We start from the raw sequence: 10028 nt of genomic DNA, 5'->3' as shown, positions 1-10028 counted from the left end.
ATATGGTATTCAGAGTATCAATTTCAAGAACTCCCTTCTTCTGAGGCGTCCCATTGTTCACAGGATTTCTCTCAGAGGTGTACATGAACTGGTTATTTGCAACCATTTCAATGAGTTCCTGAGCTTCTGCAGGGGTTTTCAGATGAAGAGATCCTCCTGTAGAATGGTCCAATGACATTTTTGACAACTCAGACAGACCATCATAGAATATAGATATGATGCTCCATTCTGGAAGCATGTCAGTAGGACACCTTTTGATCAATTGCTTATATCTTTCCCAAGCTTCATAGAGGGACTCACCTTCCTTCTGTCTGAAGGTTTGGATTTCCACTCTAAGCTTGCTCATCTTTTGCGGTGGAAAAAATTTGGCCAGGAAAGCACTGACCAGCTTTTTCCAAGAGTTCAGGCTTTCCTTAGGTTGTGAATCCAACCATGTTCTAGCTCTGTCTCTTACAGAAAAAGGAAAAAGCATAAGCCTGTAGACCTCGGGATCAACTCCATTGGTCTTGATAGTGTCACAGATTTGCAAGAATTCAGCTAAAAATTGATGAGGATCTTCCAATGGAAGTCCATGAAATTTGCAATTTTGTTGCATTAGAGAAACTAATTGAGGCTTAAGCTCAAAGTTGTTTGCTCCAATGGCAGAAATTGAGATGCTTCTTCCGTAGAAGTTAGAAGAGGGTGCAATAAAGTCACCAAGCATCTTCCTTGCATCTCTACCATTGTTATTGGGTTCGGCCATGTCTCCTTCTTTTTCGAAAATTTCTGTTAGGTCCTCTCCAGAGGGTTGTGCTTTAGCTTCTCTTAGTTTCCTCTTAAGAGTCCTTTCAGGTTCAGGATCAGCTTCAATAAGAATGTCTTTATCCCTGTTCCTACTCATATGAAAAAGAAGAGAACAGAAAAGAAGAGGAATCATCTATGTCACAGTATAGAGATTCCTTTATGTGAGTAGAAGAAGAGAAGAATAGAAGAAGGAGAAGAGAAAAATTCGAACACAGAGAAGAAGAGGGGGTTCGAATTTTGAGTGGAAGAGGAGTGTTAGTAGATAAATAAATAAATAGAGAGATGAAAGAGGGAGATTAAATTTGAATTTAAATTAAAATAAAAGGAAAATATTTTTTTGTTTTTATTTTAATTATTGGTTAGTATTTGAAAATTAAAAAGAGAATTAAAATAAATTTGAAAAAGATAAGAAATAGTAATTAATTTATTTAGTTTCAAATTTTAGAGAAAATATATGATTGAAATAGAAAACTTTTAAAATCAAACAAAAAGTCAAGTAGTTAATTGAAAAAGATTCGAAAATCAAATTTGAAAAGATAGGAAGTTAGAAAAGATTTTGAAAATTGATTTTTGAAAAAGATATGATTGAAAATCATTTTGAAAAAGATTTGAAAAAGAAATTTAAAAAGATTTGATTTTTAAAATTAAAGTTAATTACTTTACTAACAAGAAACAAAAAGATATGATTCTAAAATTTAAAGATTGAACCTTTCCTACTAGGCAAGTAACAAACTTAAAATTTTTGAATCAATCACATTAATTGTTAGCATTAATCTCGAAAATATGAAATAAAAATAAGAAAAAGATTTTGAAAATCAATTTTTAAAAGTTTTTGAAAATATCTATAGAAAATGAAAAAGATTTGATTTTTGAAAAAGTTTTGAAAAGATAGGATTTTTTAAATTGAAAATTTGACTTGACTCATAAGAAACAACTAGATTTTTTAAAACTTTTGACTAAATCAAACCAAATTTTCGAAAATTATGAGCAAAATAAGGAAAAGATATTTTTTTTATTTTTGATTTTTTTTAATGAGGAGAGAGAAAACATAAAATAATGCAAAACATGAAAATTCAAGATCAAAACACATGATGCATGCAAGAACACTTTGAATGTCAAGATGAACACCAAGAACACTTTGAATATGAAGATGAACACCAAGAACTTATTTTTGAAAATTTTTAAGAAAAGGCACACATGCAAGACACCAAACTTAGAGATTTTCAATGTTTAGACACTAACAAATTGAAAATGCATATGAAAAATAAGAAAAGACACAAAACATGAAAATGCAAAGATCAAACAAAGAAGATCATCAAGAACAACTTGAAGATTCTGAAGAACACCATGCATGAGTTTTCAAAAATTTTAATGAAAATTAAAAATATGCAATTGACACCAAACTTAAAATTTGACACTCTACTCAAAGATGAAACACAAAATTTTTTGGTTTTTATGATTTTATAAAAAAATTTTTTGTATTTTTTTTCAAAAATTATTTGGAAAAGGAAAAAAAATAAGGAATTCAAAATTCTTAATGAGAATTCCAGGAATCATGCAATGTTAATCCAAAGCTCCAGTCCAGGAATTAGACATGGCATACTAGCCAGCCAAGCTTTTAGTGAAAGCTTCGGTCCAAAACACTAGACATGGCCAACGGCTAGCCAAGCTTCAGCAGAACATTACATACAACAGCAAGATTGATAGAAATCAACAAGCTCTTGTGATGATAAGTTGAAACTTCGGTCCAAAAGATTAGACATGGCTTCACAGCCAGCCAGACTTCAACAGATCATCATGAGACTCTAGAATTCTTTTTTAAAAATTCTGAAGTCATAGAATAATTTATTTATATTTTTTTAGAAAATTTTTTGAAAATAAAAATAATAAAAACAAAAAGCTTAAAATTAAAATAAATTACCTAATTTGAGCAACAAGATAAACCGTCAGTTGTCCAAACTCGAACAATCCCCGGCAACGGCGCCAAAAACTTGGTGCACGAAATTATGATCTCAACGGCGCCAAAAACTTGGTGCGCATGATTGTAATCTCAACTCCTTTTCACAACTCCGCACAACTAACCAGCAAGTGCACTGGGTCGTCCAAGTAATAAACCTTACGTGAGTAAGGGTCGATCCCACGGAGATTGTCGGCTTGAAGCAAGCTATGGTCATCTTATAAATCTCAGTCAGGCAGATTTCAAATGGTTATGAGATTATGATGATTAAAATATAAATAAAATATAAAATAAGATAGAAATACTTATGTACTTCATTGGTGGGATTTCAGATAAGCGTATGGAGATGCTTGTTGCTTCTGAATCTTTGCTTTCCTACTGTCTTCATTCAATCATTCGTACTCCTTTCCATGGCAAGCTGTATGTTGGGGGATCACCATTGTCAATGGCTACCGTCTGTCTTCTCAGTGAAAATGGTCCAAATGCGCTGTCACCGCACGGCTAATCATTTGTCAGTTCTCACTCATGTTGGAATAGGATCCATTGATCCTTTTGCGTCTGTCACTACGCCCAACACTCGTGAGTTTGAAGCTTGTCACAGTCATCCCATCCCAGATCCTACTCGGAATACCACAGACAAGGTTTATACTTTTCGGATCTCAAGAATACTGCCAATTGATTCTAGCTTATACCACGAAGACTCCGATCTTTCGGAATAGAGACTAAGAGATACACACTCAAGCTATTGCAGATAGAACAGAAGTGGTTGTCAGGCATGCGTTCATAGGTGAGAATGATGATGAGTGTCACGGATCATCACATTCATCAGGTTGAAGTGCGAGTGAATATCTTGGAATAAGAATAAGCTTGAATTGAATAGAAAAACAATAGTACTTTTCATTAATTCATGAAGAATAGCATAGCTCCACACCTTAATCTATGGGGTGTAGAAACTCCACCGTTGAAAATACATAAGTAATGAAGGTCCAGGCATGGCCGAATGGCCAGCCTCTAAACGTGTACAATATGGTCTATGATAGCATAGAACTGATCAAAGATATAAAATAAATCACTAAAAGTAGTTTTTATACTAAACTAGTAGTTAGGGTTACAGAAAATAAGTAACTAAGTGCAAATAGTGCAAAAATCCACTTCCGGGGCCCACTTAGTGTGTGCTTGGGCTGAGCATTGAAGCTTTCATGTGTAGAGACTCTTCTTAGAGTTAAACGCCAGCTTTGGTACCAGTTTGGGGATTTAAATCCAGTTTTTATGCCAGTTCTGGCGTTTAACGCCAGAATAGGGTAGAAAGTGGGCATTCAAACGCCAGTTTGAGTTATCAAAACTCGAGTAACGTATGGACTATTATATATTGCTAGAAAGCCCAGGATGTCTACTTTCCAACAAAATTGAGAGCGCGCCAATTGGGTTTCTGTAGCTCCAGACACTACAAGAAAAAAGGCCTATGGCCACGCTTTTTTCTTGCCACGCTTCAAAAGCGTGGCCAAAAGTGGTCAATGGCCACGCTTTTATGAGGGTGGCAATAGATTAGAGATTTTGCCACTTTTTTTATTGCCACGCTTCAAAAGCGTGGCGAAAAGTATCAACGGCCACGCTTTTGTATGGGTGGCAATTGGTTAGAGAAACGGCCACGCTTTTTTTTGCCACGCTTCAAAAGCGTGGCCATAGAGAGAAACAAGGACGTTTTAAAAGCGTGGCCAAAAGGTTCTTTTATGCCACGCTTCAAAAGCGTGGCCGTAGAGCAAAACAATGACGTTTTAAAAGCGTGGCGAGAGGGGCTCCAACCCATTGACCCTAACCCGGCCCCTGACCCGGCTCCCAACCCGGCACCAACCCGGTCCCCAACCCAAAGACACTAACCCTAATCACTCGAAACCCTAAGCCTGAAGAGCGCCTCCCATTAGCCTTAGCCCTTCACCCTTCACCCTTCGTACTTCGCCGTGAACCCTTCGCCCTTCGCCCTTCACCCTTCGCCCTTCGCCCTTCGCCCTTCGCCCTTAGCCTTCGTCACTCGAAACCCTTCACTCTTGGTTCTGAAGCTCCTTCGTTTCTTTCTCCCTTTCTCCCTCCGTTTCTTTCATTCACAGAAACTCAGCCAAAAAAACCTTAGCACTGTAAGCCTACACCACCGCCGCCGCAAGGAGTGGCATACTGCTGCCGTCCGTCCGTCTATCTAGCTTCCCTCGTGCTCCAAGTCTTCAACCCCCGTTCGCTGTCACCGATCGCAGCTGCTTCCTTGAGCTCGACGTCCGTCGTCTTTGTCTGCTCAGCCGCACTTCCGCCGCGGTTGGTTACCGTTAACGTTCGCGTCTTCGTTCAGCCGTCGTCTTCGTTCGCGTTCTTCATCATTCAAGTTTGCTCGGCGTTCACCGTTCGCGTTCACTCGCCGTTCACCGTTCGCGTTCGCGTTCGTCTGGAAGCCACGTTGCCCTGCTTCAAACTCTGCGACCAACCCGTGCGCTCCACCTAGCTGTCGAACTGCTCTCTTTTGTCGCCGCCATGAGTTCCCTAAATCCACCACCAGACAATACACTCACACAACACCAATACTCTGCTTGAAACTCTGCAACTTCTTATTTCTATTACAATAAGTAACTATTTAATTTGGCAGTGGTTTGGATCTTTTTCATAGACTGAATTAAAGTATACAATATTATGTTCTCTTGTTATCACATTGATACTAAGCTTTGAATTCTCTTATTTCGTTTCAAGTTTACCGCACTCAACATGTTTGATGAAATGCTTTAACCATATTTCGGGTTGGTTTTATGAATAATCTTGATACTAGTATCTAGTAAACTAATTTTATGAAACTATCCTTATTTAGTTATACTAAATTACCACTTATTTATGTTTTCCACTCTATTGTTCAGCATAATTAGTTTAAAGATATAATTGGTCAAAAATAATTAATATTTTCTTGATATTTAAATGTGACAGGTAATTTTAAACATGAAAAAGAACTTCTAAAATGGCAGATACAAAAGAAATTGAAGGGTAACTTTTCTGGTGGAAATTGGGTTATGCTGGACTAGTATTTCGTTTTCCCCCCTTTGATTAGTTCTTTTGGGATTTTGATAACTTGTGAAGGGTTATTTTAACTTACAAGTTTGTTATTTTGAAATACGCAAGCATTCACAGGTGACGGTAGAAATACTGAAACAAATTTTTTGTTCCTCATAGATAATTTGCTTATCTTGAACATTTTATGAAATCATGGAGATGTCTGATGGAAAGACTGTAAAACTGTTTCAATGTATGGTTTATGCAAAGAAAATCACCTTGCTTTTGTTTATTATCTAACTTTTGCCTCTTACTATTTTGTTATAAACCTTTTCCCTGTTTCAGAGACGCCCGGAACAACAGAGTTGCTCTGTTTGACGGCATTGAGGAGGGAGGCATCCGAGCATCATCACTTTACTCCTCCTATAATGAAATTGATGAACAAGATAACGAGCGAGCAATGGGTGGATTGTAAGATAGAGTCAGTTTGTTAAAAAGAGTAAGTTTAATTTTTCTTGTAAAATAATCTAGACCTAAGTTTGTTCTTCCTGTATATTATACTTGAAGAACGCTGTGAATTATGATCATTTCCTCATTTATTTCTTTTCAGCTGTTGGTAACCTTCTCATTATTTTGATGTGTTAACGTGTTGTTGATGTGATTGTAACAGATCTCAAGTGATATACACGAGGAGGTGGATAGTCATAACCGGATGCTGGACCGCATGGTTTGCATATAACTATAAAAAATATTTACCATTTGCACTGCTACTTTTTTGTTCTTCTTTGATAAAATGTTGGTATTTGTTTAGGGGAATGACATGGATTCTTCAAGAGGAGTTCTTTCAGGAACTATGGACAAATTCAAAATGGTATGTGGATTGTGTAATTGTAAAACCATATGGCTTTTGCAGTAGAGTTTTCATCTGGTTTTGATTTTTCTTTGTATTTGTTTTCTTCTCTACTTTTTTCCCCCACTCTTTTAATTATGTTGTACCTTCTTTCAAGTCTTTGAGAAAAAATCCAGCCGAAGAACGTTTTCACTTATAGCATCCTTTGTTGTGCTTTTCCTTATAACATACTTTTTTATGTTGTAATTCAGGCCTGTGAATTCCTTTCCAAATGGGGTGATCTCAGCCAGACCCAAATTTTTGCTAAGATTGAAATGTTGAGGTGATTTTGATGTCTTCATAGTGTTAACTTTTCTCTTTTAAGATATACTCTTATTGACTATGCTGATTCAATCTTATGTCTGTGTTGAAATTAGGGCCTAACCCATTTTGATGAGGTTCTACGAGAAGCTGATGGTATTATCCAATCTCGTGGTAATTTGGGCATTGATCTTCCACCAGAGAAGGTTAGTTTTGCCTTTGAAATTCATTTTGTTGTTTGAATGACTCATGTTGTGGGTGTAAATAGCTATGTTTGTGGTCATGTGGATAATGCATTTGATATTTGAATAAATTAAAACAAATAGATGCTTCCATATGTTTAAAAAAGGTTCAAAATAGTGCATCTAATGTTACAAATTTTCTTTGAACTGAACCACATTTATGATTGTTGCCTCTGCCATGCTTCTTATTGTAAATGTATAATTATATTTGCTTTGTGAATGGAAAGTCAATATTAATTAATTTTGATTTGCTTTTGTAGGTGTTCTTATTTCGAAAATCTGCCCTATACAAGTGTAATATGGCTGGAAAACCTGCTGTACTTACACGTGTTGTGGATAGTATGACTGACAACTTAAGACCCACTCGTGCTGAAGCCACTGATGTTGCTAATGCTGTTTTGGATGGTAAGTTACCAGCTGTATGATGCCACATGTAATGATTAAGCCATTTTTTTTTGAATTTACTGATCCCATTTTTTGTGCGCTTGAAGCTGTAACTGTATTCTTCTGAATGATTTTTGGTTTCTATATTCAGTTATAACTACTTATTGGGTTCATATTTGTTGAATTTTTAAACAAACATACAGGCAGTGATGCAATACTTCTGGGTGTTGAGACCTTGCGTGGGTTGTACCCTATTGAGACTATTTCCACTTTTGGCAGAATTTGTTCAGAGGTAATTTCATTTCATATCTCAGTGGAATAATCAATAATACACTATGGTATGACTGACCTGAGTTCATGCAAGTAGATTTCCATGATACACTATGTGTGTGTTGATGACTGCTTTTGATTTTGATGGTACTGGTTGAAAGAGATTAAAGGAGATTAACAGTTGGCGATGGGGTTCTAGAAGTATCTTTGGAGGTATTTGCTTGTTTGCTTCGTGGATTTTAGTTTATTGTTTGAAATTGTTGGTTTTCGGATTTAATTTTGATGCATGTAATTCAATTATGTGTTTTACACTTTTACTTATGTATGCAAGTTCTTGACTTTATCAACTACTAGGTTCAAAATCACTTTATTTGCAATATATATTTTTTTAATTTTGATGTTAGATAGAAAGGGAAATAAAAAAAAAGAAATACAACAGTCATTAGATTGAAGTAATTATTATATGAGCATTAGATCTGTAAGATCTTTTATTTATCTATCATTGTATTCTGTGCTGAATATAATGACAAGCTTTGGGAGTTTACTTTTACATGCAGAGTTATGCGCATGATGCAAAGATTATGACAAGAAACAACTTCCTTGCACTGAATTTTACAATTTTCTTTGGCTATTTATTTTTTATGATAAGAATTGTAATTGTATGTTGTTCACTTTAATCTCAATTGTTGATTTCTTTCTTCTCTTGTTTTGGTTCACATTTCAGTTCAGTTCCTGTGCACTGTTGTTTTTTTCCTTATTAGTCAAGGCAATCAAGTTTATGTATCTAGCTTACTTTAATTACATAAATTGGCTTATTTTCTTAATTTTTCTTTTTCGTTTCCTTGGATATAAGTGATATTAAGTGACCTGGTATTTGCTTGTGGAGGCAAAGGAATAACTGAAAATCTGCTAAATTTTGTATATGTTCACTTTTAGTTGCGAGAATTCCTTAGTTATTCTTCCTGATATGTACATGATTATATCTCTGATAGTGTATGATTTTTGTAGAAACCACTCATTCTTGCTCTCTCCAATCCAACATCTCAATCTGGGTGCACTGCGGAAGAAGCTTATACATGGAGCAAGGTAACTAACTGTTTATATAATTGGCCTCAGAAATTTAGAATAGATTACACACATCATTATGTGTTAATGTTGTTTATCTTAATTTAATTTGTAGGGTCAAGCAATCTTTGCTAGTGGTAGCCCATTTGATCCTGTTGAATATGAAGGAAAAGTCTTTGTTCCTGGACAGGTTTCATTTGACCTTTGCTACCTACACATTTTGTTATTCAATATAAACATCTCAGTGGCTGACCTTTATATATTTATTTTTTCATTTTATTTTTTCGCGCTTTCTGCATTGCTGTTCAGACCAACAATGCTTACATATTCCCTGGTTTTGTCTTGGGTTTGCTCATCTCCGGTGCAATCCGCGTTCGCGATGAGATGCTCTTGGCAGCCTGTGAGTTCATTCAAGCTAAGAGGAGATTAAATATACTAAAATCAATTCAATCTAAATTCCAAGAAGGTAGAACCAAGAACTCACTAACGGTTTCTTCTTATGCAACAGCTGAAGCTTTGGCTGCACAAGTGTCACAGGAGAACTATGATAAAGGACTGATTTACCCTCCATTCTCAAATATCAGAAAGATATCAGCACATATTGCTGCTAACGTGGTAGCAAGGCATATGAACTTGGTTAGTTTCATGAAATGTTTTGAGTTTCAGACAACTTTGCTCTGTTTTCTTTTCAATACTTATATCTTTTGTGCTATGTTTGGTAAAACAGGTCTTGCTTCTCATCTACCTCGACCTAAGGATCTTGTCAAATATGCAGAAAGTTGCATGTACAGCCCAGGCTACAGAAACTGCTGTTGAGATTTTTGAACCATATTATATCATGTTTTGTTTAGTTTAGTTTCAAAGGCTACAAACTATGATTCAGACCAAAGCTTGTGGCGGCTTCATGAACTAAACCAAGCAGAACATATTAGTAGTGTGCTCTCCACGGTTTTACAGTTTTGAGATACTTGTTAGGAACAGATTCATTTTATTGCTAAGATAGATTGTTGTACAAGGCATCGCCATAGGAACTTAAATTCTTCAACCAGTTGTGAGAGAAGTTTGCTAATTCTTTCAAATTGTAAATAGGACAATCACTTTCCTATGCAAACTCGAGATTTATTTTGTATTTGATTTGTCTTGTAATAAAAGTTGC

At 35.8% G+C, this 10028-nt stretch overlaps 1 non-coding gene and 2 pseudogenes across 1 annotated transcript; all 3 read left to right on the top strand.

The window, feature by feature from the left end:
• Positions 1-232: 232 nt before the first annotated feature.
• LOC148567162 (small nucleolar RNA R71) lies at positions 233-340 on the top strand. Its single transcript, XR_015881967.1, has one exon. It is a non-coding gene; the product is annotated as a small nucleolar RNA R71 (small nucleolar RNA).
• Positions 341-4470: 4130 nt separating this feature from the next.
• Positions 4471-6857, top strand: LOC148567161 (bet1-like SNARE 1-1; annotated as a pseudogene).
• A 25-nt stretch (positions 6858-6882) lies between these two features.
• LOC107636378 (NADP-dependent malic enzyme-like) lies at positions 6883-9688 on the top strand (annotated as a pseudogene).
• The last annotated feature ends 340 nt before the right edge of the window (positions 9689-10028 follow it).

The sequence above is a fragment of the Arachis ipaensis genome, chromosome B4 (assembly GCF_059453495.1).
Source record: "Arachis ipaensis isolate K30076 ecotype BB chromosome B4, ASM5945349v1, whole genome shotgun sequence".
NCBI classification, from domain to species: Eukaryota; Viridiplantae; Streptophyta; class Magnoliopsida; order Fabales; family Fabaceae; genus Arachis; species Arachis ipaensis.
The sequence above is the reverse complement of the archived record's forward strand: the minus strand, read 5'-3'. Positions and strand labels throughout refer to the sequence as shown.